The 17029-nt window shown below is 44.8% G+C and overlaps 1 protein-coding gene across 3 annotated transcripts in view; it reads left to right on the forward strand.

Annotated features, from left to right (window-relative positions):
* Nucleotides 1-17029, forward strand: part of PTPRQ (protein tyrosine phosphatase receptor type Q) — a 538157-nt gene that overhangs the window by 311740 nt on the left and 209388 nt on the right. The gene's annotated exons all lie outside the window — the stretch shown is intronic.

Consider the following 17029-nt stretch of genomic DNA (forward strand, 5'->3'; position numbering starts at 1 on the left):
CACTGATCTTTAGACAGGGCTCCTGGGTGACTTTGGGTACATTTTGATGATGCTGAAGAGATAATATGGAAAATTGTTAGAATCTGATATGTCAGGAAGATTTCTAATCTGGATTGTTTGTATCATTGTCATAATCACTGAGGGGTTTTCTGGGATTACTATGGTGTTTAAAAGACATTTTCATATAGTTGCTTACCTCATGTACATCTTCACCATGCTCTCAATCTGGAGTCTCCAGACCCGTTTCCACCATGTAAACCAATCACTTTGGTTTCCATCCTGTATGTAGCACTTCCAGTTGCTGTATCCAACCAAACTCATGATGCAGGTGATTGATGATTCTCCACCTGTTCTGCTATGATCTCCTCCACTGGGATCTTGTCTCTATGATGTGATATAGAGAATCTTCATATCAGGCCAGGCTTCTCATGATGTTTCTATGGCAGGTGATTGATGTTTCTCCACCTGTTCTGGCCATAAGTTTATTCCTCGAGAGGATGTTGTCTCTCCAAATATAACAATCTGAGAGCATGAAGGCATGTACAAAATAACATGCCGAAGATCGCCAGTCCAATCTTTACAAAATTCATCATTGACCTGCGATAGATGCCTTTCTCGTTGAAGTCTTTGTACATGATAATTTTGTCTTTCTGTTTGGTTGTTGACGTCTTTTCAGGGGAAGCGGTGCTCCCTTCCATCTTTCTTCCCCAGGGTATATATGGAGGGCGGGTAAAGTATCCTCTGTCTCTGATCTTCTTCCGATTCATGATGACTTTGAATCTTGGTCTTGACAGTGGAACTGTGGGGCCGTCTATATTTTCCTCCTCATATCCAGAGCTAAGCTGTTCCTGTGGCTCATCGTTCTCCTGCTTATTTGGAAGCGGCCTGGCCTCTAGGTGACCTATGAGGAGAAGGCAGAGAACGAGCAGAAAGCAGGCAGTATACATATTGTCTATACTCCGCTCTAGGCAGGAACTGTTATGCACTCCGGAGAGTTTTCGTGCTTTAAGGCAGTAGCACGCGGACTGCAGTGGCAGTTGTGCCGAAATCCAAAAATTTGCTTGAAGGCAAGCGAGATGCTGGACACTGGAACTCTAGAAGAGGCAGCGAACAACTGAGGAGATTATGGTGCACCAACACCTATATGCTAGTTGCTTGTGACATCACCTCATTATAATATGTCTATGACATCACCTCATTAGCATATATCCATGACAGCACCTCATTAAAATATTTCTATTGATGATTATAGTTCACCATCACTTACCTTCTGCTTGCCGGCTGTGACATCACAATGACCCTATGGATATTACCTTTAGGTCTACTATGTCTGGATGGAAAAGTTCTGATAAGCTAAATTTTAAAAGAACAACAGCCTGAGGCCACCAATATGATTCCAGCTTTCATATTCTTCAGCCAGGAAAGCAGATTATAGCTGGAATCCGATGAGGAAATGCTGTGGTATTGTTTTTGGTAGATCTGATAAATGTGGACAATGTCAGTCTGGGGTGCCTTGGGCCCACCAGTAAAAGTTGTTCTGGGTGACCACTGTACAGTTTCATGCAAAATATAACCTGCTAACACAGTGGCAGGCAGCAGCAAGACGCTACATGATGAGTGATTATGGGGTCCCCGAAGAGAATTTGAGAAGACGGATCCCAGGGGAAAGAGCACGGTGGCTGGTCTGCCTCTGTACCTACAAATCATCTCAGCCATCTAATGTATCTCTAATAATAAACTTGGTAGTTTGTTCAATACATCTACCCAGTTTTATATGGATGCATAGGCTGGTTGGGATGCAGCCTATCTATATCTAGTGCAGTCAGCCTACTGTCACTTGTGCTACCCGTGTAGGGGCCCACCTTGCTTAGGTGCCCACTGGAGGATTCGCCTGTTCCCCTGTGGGCCAATCCAAGCCTGAATGTGGCCCATTACAAAGAATGAGATTATGAAGGGTTATGAAGTCTACTCTCTATCTGACTCTATCACTCATTAGCCTCATTGGTTGTATAGCTAAAAGAACTTGATGTGCCAGATTGCATCAATTTGCACCAGATTTTGGTACAGTTTATGGCAGCGTCTAGGTGCACCAACATAAGTAAATGTTCCCATTGTGATGTAATAGCTTCCGCTATGTATTACATGCTGCTGGCGTCATTCTCTGTGAAAGGTTGTGACCAGATGTTGTGGCCGTGTCCTGACTGCGACATGGTCATGCCGTGGTCTCACACTTCGTGGCAATATAGGCCACAGCTGGCTCCTTTTAAACTAATCAGCACTGTTTAGTCGTTCTGCTTGTTAATGGCCATCTGGTATTGTGGGAGTCGTGGGGCCATTAACAGTTCAGACCTGTTACACAGTGCGTTCCTCATTAGTTTAACAGGCGCTCACTGTAGCCTGTTCGGCCACGTGGTATGTGACCGCAACGTACCAACTGCAACAATACCGCACTGTGTAGTTGTACCCTCAGGATACGTTCACACAGAGCTTTCTCTTTTGGATGGGAAGTTGAGATGTGGATTTGATGCAGAATCCGTACCAAGAATGAACGTCGCTTTTTTCTTTCACGCCATTATTTTTATCAAACTGCTTGCGGAGAAGAAAACATACCGTGTAAATTACCAGAAGGTTTTTCCCACTGATATCAATAGGAGGTGGATTGCGTGCATTTTCTGTGCAGATTTTATGAGTTTGATGAAAAATCTACATTGAAAAATCACAGTCTGAACATACTCTTACAGTGCCAGTGATGAGATATACAGAGAATAGGTCATCAGTTAAAGTCTCATAAAAACCCCTTTAAGTAGGTTTAAAGAAAACCTGTCACCGGGATTTTGTGCATAGAGCTGAGGACATGGGTTGCTAGATCACAGCTAGCACATCCGCAATATCCAGTCCCCATAGCTCTGTGTGCTTTTATTGTGTAAAAATCCAGATGTGATACATATGCAAATTAACCTGAGATGTGTCCTGTCCCTGACTCATCTTAGGAACAGGGCTCCTCTCAGGTTAATTTGCATATGTATCAAATAGTTTTTTTTACACAATAAAAGCACACAGAGCAATGGGGACTGGGTATTACGGATGTGCAAGCGGCCATCTAGCAACCCATGTCCTCAGCGCTATACACAAAATCCCGGTGTCAGGTTCCCTTTAAGTAAAGAAAAGAAATGCTGCAGTAAGATATTTTAGGGATTTAAATTTTTATTTTTTTTTACTAGGAAGTAAGGGAAGAAAATGGGGAAGGAAAAACATTTTTTTTTTTTATAGGGGGGGCAGTGGGTATGGTTGGGAATTTTTTTTATTTTTATGGAGGGGGATTGGCGATTTTTTTCAGGGAAAGTAGGGGAAAGGAATGTTTTGAGGAATGTTTTAGTTTTTTTGTGGGGGTTTGCTGGCAGGTGACAGCAGTATAGGACGGTGCTTGACTCTTCGCCTTTCTACTGACTCTTTTTCCAGAGAATCTTTAGATTTCATGTTTTTCCTCCGGGATTCGCAGATGCTGAAATAAAAAAGAAGACATATCAGTGATCTGGTTTCTTCTACTGACATGTCAGCCCCGGATGGAGTTTGTGCACAGATCCTATTATCAGTCTCCTGTCATTATAACCTGATGGTGTTTTACATGCTTCTCTTAATCTATCCCCCACTGGTGACAGATGCCCCAGACCATGCCACTGCTATAGGGCTTAAAGGAGTATTCCGGTTTATTACAAGTTGTCCCCTATCCGGCTCAGCTCCCACAAAGGATGGAGCCTTCCATCCACTGTATAGTTTCTGGCATGGCTGGCCAAAACAGCTGATAATTGTGGATATGGTTTGTCTGCCCCCCCATGATCTGATACTAATTACCTATCCCGAGGATAAACCCTTAATGTCTAAGTCCTGGAGCACCCCTTTAACATTCAGCGTAGTGCCATTGATGATACGTCCTTACTTGCCAGCTTGTAGATGATTTTGCTGACTGGCGCCTCAGAGTCCAGGATGGTGGTACACGCGTACTGGCCGGAGTCCTCCATCTGGATGCCCACTGATCTTTAGACAGGGCTCCTGGGTGACTTTGGGTACATTTTGATGATGCTGAAGAGATAATATGGAAAATTGTTAGAATCTGATATGTCAGGAAGATTTCTATTCTGGATTGTTTGTATCATTGTCATAATCACTGAGGGGTTTTCTGGGATTACTATGGTGTTTAAAAGACATGTTCATATAGTTGCTTACCTCATGTACAAACCGGATTCCAAAAAAGTTGGGACACTAAACAAATTGTGAATTGAAACTGAATGCAATGATGTGGAGATGGCAAATGTCAATATTTTATTTGTAATAGAACGTAGATGACAGATCAAACGTTTAATCCGAGTAAATGTATCATTTTAAAGGAAAAATACGTTGATTCCAATTTTCACGGTGTCAACAAATCCCCAAAAAGTTGGGACAAGTAGCAATAAGAGGCTGGAAAAAGTAAATTTGAGCATAACGAAGAGCTGGAAGACCAATTAACACTAATTAGGTCAATTGGCAACATGATTGGGTATAAAAAGAGCTTCTCAGAGTGGCAGTGTCTCTCAGAAGCCAAGATGGGTAGAGGATCACCAATTCCCACAATGTTGCGCAGAAAGATAGTGGAGCAATATCAGAAACGTGTTACCCAGCGAAAAATTGCAAAGACTTTGCACCTATCATCATCAACTGTGCATAACATCATCCGAAGATTCAGAGAATCTGGAACAATCTCTGTGCGTAAGGGTCACGGCCGTAAAAAACCATACTGGATGCCCGTGATCTCCGGGCCCTTAAACGACACTGCACCACAAACAGGAATGCTACTGTAAAGGAAATCACAGAATGGGCTCAGGAATACTTCCAGAAACCATTGTCAGTGAACACAATCCACCGTGCCATCCGCCGTTGCCAGCTGAAACTCTACAGTGCAAAGAAGAAGCCATTTCTAAGCAAGATCCACAAGCTCAGGCGTTTTCACTGGGCCAGCGATCATTTAAAATGGAGTGTGGCAAAATGGAAGACTGTTCTGTGGTCAGACGAGTCACGATTCGAAGTTCTTTTTGGAAATCTGGGACGCCATGTCATCCGGACCAAAGAGGACAAGGACAACCCAAGTTGTTATCAACGCTCAGTTCAGAAGCCTGCAACTCTGATGGTATGGGGTTGCATAAGTGTGTGTGGCATGGGCAGCTTGCATGTCTGGAAAGGCACCATCAATGCAGAAAAATATATTCAGGTTCGAGAACAACATATGCTCCCATCCAGACGTCATCTCTTTCAGGGAAGACCCTGCATTTTTCAACAAGATAATTCCAGACCACATTCTGCATCAATCACAGCATTATGGCTGCGTAGGAGAAGGATCCGGGTACTGAAATGGCCAGTCTGCAGTCCAGATCTTTCACCTATAGAGAACATTTGGCGCATCATAAAGAGGAAGGTGCAACAAAGAAGGCCCAAGACGATTGAACAGTTAGAGGCCTGTATTAGACAAGAATGGGAGAGCATTCCTATTTCTAAACTTGAGAAACTGGTCTCCTCGGTCCCCAGACGTCTTGTTGAGTGTTGTAAGAAGAAGGGGAGATGCCACAATGGCCTTGTCCAGGGGAGCACCCAGGAATTTTCTTTAGGGGGGTTCCGAAAGGCAAAAAAATGCGGCATGTGTAGTGCGCTATGCTAATTGAATTTTTCAAAGCCCCCTTTATATTTAAAAATGCAGGGTGTAGTGTATTGTGCTGATTCTTTTACTTGGCGATTCTAAAAGGCCTGCAGGAAAATAACAATGCGGCGCGCCGCACATTTTTTGGCCCCGCCCATTATTAAAAGCCCCTCCTACATATAATAGGCCACTCCCAACAAACACTGTACAGCTGACATTCTATAGTTGCGGCCTGTCTCTACACATCATACGGAGGGGAGGGTCTTCCTGGCTGCACTGCCTGCTTATATAACAAGCTACAGCCAGGAAGCCCCTCCGCTCTCCTCCCTCCCCTGATCCTGCTCAAGGCCTGTGGTTCCCCCCACCATCTGCCACCCGCCCGTGGCCTGCTGCCCCCCTTGACCGTCCTCACCCAGCTCTGAATCCTCCTTCTGCAAATGGCATCTTCTCTCCTACATAGCGCCACATACCTCTTACATCCAGTGATGTCACCTTTGTTGTAGACGTTCTCTTTCCTCATCTTCTCCATTCAGACCAGACCGCCATGATGATTTTTCAGCCATCTCCCATCTCTGCAGAGATTAACAAACAGACATTAGTTTCCCACATTTCCATCATCTTCACATCTTCTGAACACCCTTTCCTGCCACCCCCAATACTGTGCCCGCTGTGCCCCCAATACTATACTACAGAAACAGTCCCCCTGGAAATACTACTACCACACAGATAGTGCCCCCCTCAACAATTATTGGCACACAGTGCTCTAAAAAAATAACTGCGCCCAGACACTAATAGTATAAAGATAATGTCCCCCAAAAATTATTGTGCTAAGCTGATACTGTGGCAGGGTGCCCCCCAAAGTAACAGGGCTCCCCAAAATAGAAATAATTCTCTGCCAGAGCACACTTAGTAGTAATAATGCCCCTATAGTGCCCATACTAGTAATCATGTTCCTCATAGCCCCCCAGTATTAGCAAAGCTCCGCATAATACCTCCTAGTACTAATAATTCTCCCTACAATATGACAGTACATGAAATACCCCCGCTTAGTGCCCGCTGTTGAGCTAATGTCCCCATAATGTATGCCAGTATAAAATACCCCTATATAGTGCCCCAGTAAATTCCCTCATAGTGCTCCTCTCCCTTCCCCATAGTGTCCCCCATAATATGCCAGTAAAAAATGCCCCTTCTAAGTGCCACCATATGCCCCAATAGTGCTCCACTCTCCATAGTGCCGCTCTCCCCTATAGTGCCTACCATAATGTGCCAGTAAAAAAATGCCCCCTTAGTGACACCAGATGCCATAATGCCCCCATAATGTGCCAATAAGAATAAAGGCCCCTTTAGAGCCCCCACTTCCCCTTAGTGCCCCCAAATAATGCCCCTATAGTGCAACCAGATGCCCCATAGTGCCATTCTCCCCTATAGTGCCCCCATAATATGTCAATAAAAAAAAAGCCCCTTTAGACCCCCCAGATGCTCCCATAGTGCTCCTCTCCCCCATGGTGCCGCCCCATAAAGTTCCACCATATGCCCCAATAGTGCTCCACTCCTCCATAGTGCCGCCCTCCCCTATAGTGCCTCCCATAATGTGCCAGTGAAAAATGCCCCCTTAGTGCCACCAGATGCCATAATGCCCCCATGTGCCAATAAGAAAAAAAGGCCCCTTTAGTACCCCCACTTCCCCATAGTGCCCCCAAATAATGCCCCTATAGTGCCACCAGATGCCCAATAGTGCCGTTCTCCCCTGTAGTGCCCCCCATAATGTGTAAAAAAAAAAGCCCCTTTAGAGCCCCCATAGTGCTCCTCTCCCCCATGGTGCCCCCCAAATAATGCCCCTATAGTGCCACCAGATGCCCCATAGTGCCGTTCTCCCCTATAGTGCCCCCCATAATGTGTAAAAAAAAAAAAAAGCCCCTTTAGAGCCCCCATAGTGCTCCTCTCCCCCATGGTGCCCCCCAAATAATGCCCCTATAGTGCCACCAGATGCCCCCTTGTGCCGTTCTCCCCATAATGTGTAAAAAAAAAGCCCCTTTAGAGCCCCCATAGTGCTCCTCTCCCCCATGGTCACCCCCACCCCCCATAATGTGCCAGTAAGAAGTGCCACTTAAAAAAAAAAAAGAGTACCACCAGATGCCCCATAGTGCCGTTCTCCCCTTTATTGCCCCCATAGTGCCAGCTCCCCCCCTCCAAAAAAAACAAAACAACAAAAATAAAATAAAAAATACACTGATACTTACCTCCATCAGCAGCGATGCGATGCAGGCTTTTCCGGCCTGTGTCCCTGCTGTGTGCTGCCCGGCTCAGGCGCGTGATGATGACGTCATCTCGCCTGAGCCGGCCTCTGATAGGCTGCAGGCATTAGTGCCTGCGGCCTATCAGAAGAACAGGGGAGGGACACACCTCTCCCTCCCCTGCCGCAGCACAGCACAGGCATCTGTATCGCTGTCCTAAGGACGGCGATACAGATGGATTAGATATGGAGATGAGCGCTTCCACAATGGAAGCGCTCATCTCCTAGTACTCCCACTGCCCCCCCCCACCACCGCCGCAGCCGCAATTACATCCAGGGCCACGCCGCCTGTGGTGATCGGCGGTGTGGCCCTGAAGGATTAAAAAAAAAATAATTCGGTTGGTTGTTCTAGGGGGGGTCCAGACCCGCTGGACCCCCCCTGTAGGTGCGCCACTGGCCTTGTCCCAACTTTTTGGGGATTTGTTGACACCATGAAATTCTGATTCAACATATTTTTCCCTTAAAATGGTACATTTTCTCAGTTTAAACTTTTGTTCCGTGATTTATGTTCTATTCTGAATAAAATATTAGAAGTTGGCACCTCCACATCATTGCATTCAGTTTTTAGTCACGATTTGTATAGTGTCCCAACTTTTTTGGAATCCGGTTTGTACATAGATAGCTGTTAGTCAATTATGGTTGTACATGGGAGCTGTTATCAGTGATTGATAGCATTCTCTGTGTAAGTGTGTTTATAGAGATACCTGTTAGTAATTGATAATTGTACACAGGGTAAAAAACAGTATTGTTTCTGCGCAAACTATGAAATATAAATTGGCTCCTGCTGAGAGTCCACCACATCCAATATTCCCCTATTCGAATAGTGCAGTTGGTTCATGATATAGATTACTCCGATATTCATTTTTCCCGGGGTCTGTTCCTTTGATAGTCTAACTGTGGTAAAAGATCCAATGATTTGACTCAATCCTGGAGTTCTTTTATAAGAAATGTATTTATTTTTTTCAGATGGAAGCATGCCCCGGTCAGCAGCACGCTTCCTGTTTGATGCTCGTGCTCCGGTATGGTGCAGGGTGACGTCTCCTGAGCACAGCTACAAGAGCTCTTGTTGAAATTGCACACAGGGAAGGTGTTTTCAGTGATTGTTAGCATTCACTCTGTAAGTGTGTATACAGAGATAGCTATCAGTCACTGATAGTTGTACACAGGGAAGGTGTTATCAGTGATTGAAAGCATTCCCTGTGTAAGTGTGTATACAGAGATAGCAGTCATACACTGATAATTGTAACAGGGGAGGTGCTATCAGTGATTTATAGGATTCTCTGTGTAAGTATGTATGTATAGATTGCTGTCAGTCACTGATAGTTGTACATAGGGGCAATGTTGACTAATACTATCCAATCGGTGGGGGTCCTAACGCTGGGGCCCCCACTGATCATGAGAATGGAGGCCCCATACCCCCTGCAACCCCCCTGAAATAAATGGAGAGGCCAGTCAGTCATGCGGCCACTCTATTCATCTCCATGGGTGCAACAGAAAGTATGGGGCCACTGTTCTCATGATTGGTGGGGGTCCCAGTGGTAGGACCCCTAACAATCTAATAGTTATCTCCTATACTGTGTATAGGGGAGAACTTCTAACAATTGGAATACCCCTTTAAGTTTGAGTTCTAGTGGAGGCTATATCATTCTACTTCTTGGTCAAAAAGCCCTTGAGGTCATTGACCTGTTAAGAAAATACACAATAGTCCCACTGGGTGCAAACGGGATGAGAAGAAATGTTGCTGAAGAATGCTTGTACTCATGTTGGTTAAATATGCCTTGAATTTTGAATAAGTCACCAACAGTGTTACATGGAAAGCACTCCCACACCGTCATACTTCCTTCTTCATGTTTCACGGTGGGAACCACACAAGTAGAAACCATAAACTCACCTTTTCTGCATCTCACAAAGATGTGCAGTTAGAATCAAAGATCTCAAATTTACATTCAGCCTAAAATATAGATTTCCACTAGTTTAATGTCCATTCCTTTATTTAAAATTCTTTGGCCCAAGCTATTCTCTTCTGTTGTTGTTCCTCAGTAGTAGCTTCTTTGCAGCAATTTGACCATAAAGGCCTATTATGCATTTATGTAGGCTTTAAAGGGGTTCTGCACTTTCATTTAACGGATGATCTATCCTCTGGATAGATCATTAGCTTCTGATCGGCGGGGGTCCGACACCCGGGACCCCCGCCGATCAGCTGTTCGAGACGGCAGCGGCGCTCAAGCAGCGCCGCGGCCTTCTCACTCTTTACCACCGGCACACTGACGTCACGACTAGTATCAACTAGCGTGGGCGGGGCTAAGCTCTGTTCAAGTGAACAGAGCTAAGCTCCGCCCACGCTAGTTGATACTAGTCGTGACGTCAGTGGGCCGGCGGTAAACAGTGAGAATGCCGCGGCGCTGCTTTAGCACCCCTATAGAAATGCCTATTCTTGTCCGCAAGCTGCGGTATGAGGTGATGGTTAGATTGGTACTATTTTGGGGGGCATACGCCTTTTTGATCACTTAGTGTTGCACTTTTACTGATGTAAGGTGACAAAAATGGCTTTTTTTACACAGTTTCTATAAAAAAAATATTATGTTGTATATCGGATTGGATAGATCATGTGATATATTTATAGAGCCGGCCGTTACAGAAGCGTCAATATCTAATATGTGTGTTTTTTCTTCTTTTTTTTTTATTATAAAATTAGTCCAGAAGAGACAAAAAAAATTGACTATAAAAAAAATTATTATAGCACTATATTAGCTAAATTGCAGTCTATATGTGTATTTTACGAATATTCGCTATATTGCTATAACTTATTTTTTTTTAAATATTCGTCATAGAATACAAGAATATATAGCAATATAGCGAATATTTGTAAAATACACATATTAGCCTATAGCCATAGCCAACCAATAAAAAAGTTGCCTTATACAGTTAAAAAAAAAAAAAAAAGATACACGAATAATTAAATCGCATATTCGATTTAGACGAATATAAGACGAATATTCAATTGAATATTCGCTAAATATCGTGAAATCGAATATGGCACCTCCCGCTCATCACTAATCCTAAATAACAGTGATATTCATTCAGTGTAATTTTTTATTAGGCGGTGGTGACAGCGACATTACTTGCACTATACCTCCTGTTTAACGTGTGCGCATCCTAAATATCAGTGACATTCATTCAGTGTAATTTTTTATTAGGCGGTGGTGACAGCGACATTACTTGCACTATACCTCCTGTTTAACGTGTGCGCATCCTAAATATCAGTGACATTCATTCAGTGTAATTTTTTATTAGGCGGTGGTGACAGCGACATTACTTGCACTATACCTCCTGTTTAACGTGTGCGCATCCTAAATATCAGTGACATTCATTCAGTGTAATTTTTTATTAGGCGGTGGTGACAGCGACATTACTTGCACTATACCTCCTGTTTAACGTGTGTGCATCCTAAATATCAATTGTATAGTAGTGGCGCGGCACTCTGGTCTGTTCTGTCTTCCCAGCCTGATACAAGTAGTGGATATAAACAATAGCACTCCGAATGTATGCAGAATACAATCTTTACACATAGATGTGCATACATCACTCCTGAGCTCGATTTTTCTATAAGAAATTCCTTCCTCTTACAACTTCACTTCTCTAGCAACTTGTGTTTGAAAAAGGTCAGAGTTGACCGTAACGTCACTTTATTGTGAAGTTGCCTTACAAATAAAGATTGTATTCTGCATGCATTCGGAGTGCTATTGTTTATATCTAGATCCTAAATATCAGTGACATTCATTCAGTGTAATTTTTTATTAGGCGGTGGTGACAGCGCCATTACTTGCGCTATACCTCCTGTTTAACATGTGAGCATCCTAAATAGCAGTGACATTCATTCAGTGTAATTTTTTTATTAGGCAGTGGTGACAGCGACATTACTTGTGCTATACCTCCTGTTTAGTGTGTGCCAATCCTAAATATCAGTGGTATTAATTCAGTGTAATTTTTTATAAGGTGGTGGTGACAGCGACATTACTTGCGCTATACCTAATGTTTAACGTGTGCGCATCCTAAAAATATCTGTGACATTCTGTGTACTTTATTTGCGCATACACTTACAAAACTTGCGCTACTGTACGTGTGATATACTTGCAAGCATATATACCTTTTAATATGCGCAAGGCGAGCAGTAAGGGACGGGGAAATGGCAGTGCTGCTGATGGTGCACGCAGAGGCATTGGTTCTCGGCGTGGTGAAACTGTGCCTGCTGCCAGAGCACAAGAAACACACTCATCCACGATACCTAGCTTCATGTCCCAGTTTGCAGGGCGGCGCAGGACACCACTCTCGAAGTCAAACCAGTGCGACCAGGTGGTCAGTTGGATTGCAGCAGATAATGCTTCCAGTCGGTTAAGCACCACCCTGTCTTCCACAAAGTCAAGTCTCAGTAGCCAAGAGTCTGGTCAACAGAATCCTCACCCGAGATACTCCTTCCACTCACCATGTAGAGTCTTGGCAAACAAGTGATCCCACACTCGGATATTCCGAGGAGCTGTTTTCATCGCCATTCCTTATTTTAGTCCTTTTGCCAAGCCCGCTTCAAGAGGGACATGAGGAGATATTGTGCCCTATATTCCCAAACTCTGGAGCATCCACAGTCAGAAGAAGATGACGGTGGGGAATGGCAATTTGTGTTTTACGAGGTGGATGATGATGATGAGACACAGTTGCCAATAAGTCAACCGTAATTAGTGTCTCAAGAGGTTCATGATGAGGATGAGACACAGTTGTTAATAACTGAGGTTGTTGTTAGGTCAACAAGTCAGGACGATGACGAGGGTGAGGAAGTTGAAGAGGAGGTGGTGGACGATGAAATCACTGACCCAACCTGGGAAGGTGGCAAGCCGAGCAAGGACAGCAGTACAGAGGGGGAGGGATCCGCAGCACCGCAACAGGCTGGAAGAGGCAGTGGGTGGCAAAAGGGAGAAGGCGGGCCACACCAAACAGGCCCACAACAGTTCCTTGGAGAACCCCCTTGTGGCAATTTCCCTTGCCAAGGGGTAGGTGTTCAGCAGTCTGGCGCTTTTTTGAGGAAAGTGCGGACGATAAAAGAATTGTCATTTGCAACCTGTGTTGTACCAAAATGAGCAGGGGCGTGGACACTAGCAACCTCACCACCACCAGCATGATCTGCCACATGGCATCAAAACACCATAATAGGTGGGCCGAACGCCTGGGTCCACAACCAGTGGTGTCTGCGAGTCACACCACTGCCTCCTCTTCCCCTGTGTTACTTGCTGGCCTATCCCCTGTCCAAGACGCAGGCCCGGGTGCCTCCCACCATGCACTAAGACCTTCTCCTCCTCCGCCTCCTCCTCCACTTCCGCCTCTGAATTATCATCTTGCAGCACCAGTCAGCCATCCGTCAGTAGCTGGAAGCAGTGTAGCACTGCAGTGGGGAAGCGGCAACAGGCCGTGCTTAAACTGATCTGCTTAGGTGACAAACAGCACACCGCCACAGAGCTGTGGCAGGGGCTAAGGGACCAGACTGAGCTGTTGCTCTCGCCACTCAACCTAGAACCAGGCATGGTTGTGTCTGATAGTGGCCGTAACTTGGTGGCGGCTTTGGAGCTCGGCAAGCTCACACACATACCATGCCTAGCCCACGTGTTCAACCTAGTGCTTCAACGGTTTCTCAAAACCTACCTCAATTTGCCTGAGCTACTGGTGAAGGTGGGACGCGTGTGTGCCCATTTACGCAAGTCATTGACAGCTTCCGTTGTTCTGGCAAGACTGTAGCTGAGCTTGCAATTTCCAGCTCACAGACTGTTGTGCGATGTGAGTACGCGCTGGAACTCAACGTTCCACATGTTGGCCAGGCTTTGTGAGCAGCAGAGGGCAGTAGTGGAATACCAGCTGCAACATGGTTGTCGCCTTTCCAGTCAGCTTCCGCTCTTTGCAAGCGATGAGTGGGCATTAATGTCTGACCTCTGTGAGGTTTTATACAACTTTGAGGAATCAACGCAGATGGTGAGAGGTGAATAACGCTATTATCAGCATCACCATCCCACTTCTGTGTCTACTCAAGCTCTCGCTGCTCACAATTAAGGCAGACGTTTTGCATGTGGAAATGGGGGAAGAAAGTACACAGGGTGATAGCCAGACCACCCTAAGTTCATCTTCTCAGCGCGAATTGGATGATCAGGAGGAGGATCAGGAAATGGTTTCCTCCGCTACAGAGAGTGGTACCCATGGAAGTTTTATTCCTGTTCAGCATGGAGGGGTAGAAGAGGAGGAAGAAGATGAGGAGATTGAGAGTCATCCTCCTGATGAGGACAGCGAAGTCTTGTCTTTTTGGACTCTGTCACAAATTGCTGACTTTATGTTAGGCTGCCTTTCCCGTGACCCTCACGTTGTATGCATTTTTAGCCAACACCGATTACTGGTTGTTCAACCTTCTCGACCCCCGCTACAAAGAGAACTTCTCATCTCTTATTCCTGGGGTGGAGAGGATGAGCAAAACAGTACAATACCAGAAGGTCCTGTGGAAAAATTGCTCCAAAAATTTCCAGCTGACAATGCTGGCTGCAGAGTACGTAGTTCCTTGGCCAACCAAGGAGGGGAGACGAGGGCAACACACAGCAGATCCAACAGAGGCAGGGCAACACTCTTCAAGGCCTGGGACAGTTTTATGACACCCCACCAGCACCCTCAACCTGATGCGCAGCCTAGTGTCACAAGGAGGGAAACATTTTGGAAAATGGTGGAGTACGTAGCAAACAGTGTCAGCGTCCTTACAACTACTGGGTGTCCAAGCTGGACACATGGCACAAACTGGCGCGCTACGCCTTGGAGGTGCTGGCCTGTCCTGCCACCAGCGTTTTGTCAGAGCGTGTATTTAGTGCTGTGGGGGCATAATAACTGATAAGCGCATCTGCCTGTCAACTGAAAATGCTGACCGGTTGACTCTTATAAATATGAACCTGGATTGCCTCTGACTTCTCTACTCCACCAGAGGAAATCGGCTGAACATAAAGGCACTCTAAATGTGACTTTTATGGTGTATTGAATACACTGTATTTCCATGCACCCCTTCCACCAATAAAAAGGGTATATGGTTTAATCTCCCTTTTCTCGTCCTCCTCCTCCTCCATCATATCAACATGCTTATTAGGCTGCCCTCACTACTAATGTTTCAGAGGGTCAGCTCAGCAGCGGACCCTCACCCATAATGTTTTAGAGGGTCACCAGCAGGCCCTCACCCATAATATTTTTGAGGGTCACCAGCAGCTCCTCAACCATAATTTTTTTGAGGGTCGCCAGCAGACCCTCAACCATAATGTTTTAGAGGGCCAGCTCGGCAGCAGGCCCTCACCCACAAAATGTTTTAGATGGTCAACTCGGCAGCAGGCCCTCATCCACAAAATTGTTTAGATGGTCAGCTCGGCAGCAGGCCCTCGCCTACAAATTTTTTAAGATGGTCAGCTCGGCAGCAGGCCCTTGCCAACAAAATTTTCTAGATGGTCAGCTCGGCGTCAGGCCCTCACCCACAACGTTTTCTAGATGGTCAGCTTGGCAGCAGGCCCTTTCCCACAATTTTTTTTAGATGGTCAGCTTGGCAGCAGGCCCTTATCCCTAATGTTTTAGATGGTCAGATCAACAGCAGGCCCTCACCCCTAATGTTTTAGAGGGTCACCAGCAGGCCATCAATCATAATTTTTCAAGGGTGTGTATGATGCCCTCCTTTATGTGTAATAAAGGGTGTATTGGAGTACCAGTTCCTTGTAATTTTTGGCAGCCCTTTCCCTTAGTGCATAGGATTTATGAGTGTAGGAGTCCCACTACATGAACAATTGTACCACAATGTGAATGAGGCCCTCCTTTATGTGATATACAGGTTGTATCGGAGTGCCTCTTTCTTGTAATTTTTGGCAGCACTTGCACTTTATAAACAAGTAAATATACAGGAAAGAATGTTTCCTAACAATTTTTCCTCTAAAATCGATTTTATCTTCGGTTTGGTGCATATTATTGTCAGTCTGTAAAAGTGGCGTACTACTCGGACAACATCATTCCCAGCAGCGACCTGGAAGTCCAAGATGCATCCAGACATCCTCCCCATGCTGTTCCCAAACCATTTCAGTGGTGTTTCCATTAATTTCTGACCTTTTCCTATGAACCACACACCCTCCCCTCTTTAGAGTCGGGGGTGCCTGGTTTAATGCTTGGGTTCTCCCATTGACTTCCATTGTGCTCGGTAGAGCCCCCGTGCATTCTGAGGTGTTCTACTCGAGCACCCGAGTGGTGCTCGACCAACACTATTGCTGAAACTTCAGAAAGACCTCCTCAGAGGCAATACATTTTACAGTAGGATGGAGCCGATATTCTTAACGAAGTGAACCTGATTCACTCAACCCTACTCATGACAGCCAGTTTCATCATAGCGTTTGATGGTTTCCAATCCATGACTGCGCAAATTTTCTAGATTAACTCACCTTTAAGTAATGATGGACTGCCAGTTCCCTTTACTTTTTAAATGGTTCTTGCCATAATGTGAATTAGAACAGTAATAGAACAAGGCTAAACTCTGTATAGAACTTCCACAAATTAACTCTTGACAAGGCATGCCTGTTAATTAAACACCATTTTTGGTTACTAATTTATTAAGTTTAGAATGCCAAGAGTGTGCAAAGCTGTGATCAAAGCAAAAAAAAAAAGGGGGATGTACTTTGAAGAATCTAAAATATAAAACATATTCTTGTTTGTTTAACAATTTTTTGTTTACTATTTGATTCCTTATATGTTCCTTTATCGTTCTTTCATGTCTTAAATATGAATCTACAAATTGTAGAAAAAAAAATAAGAAAAATCATGGAATGGAAAGGTGTGACCAAACTTTTGACTAGTACTGTATCTCAAAAATAATGCCCTGAATTTCAGAAGGAGTAGTCCAGAGAAGTTCAACATTGGGTTGGCTTTTCATCTTAATTTCCAAGCTACATGTCCTCCTGTGTTATACAAGTTATTAATGGCTCAGAGACTACCGGATGGAGGAGATAAAGTTGACATATGTATTATTTTCTGTT

Source organism: Bufo bufo, chromosome 1, assembly GCF_905171765.1.
Source record: "Bufo bufo chromosome 1, aBufBuf1.1, whole genome shotgun sequence".
Lineage (NCBI taxonomy): Eukaryota > Metazoa > Chordata > Amphibia > Anura > Bufonidae > Bufo > Bufo bufo.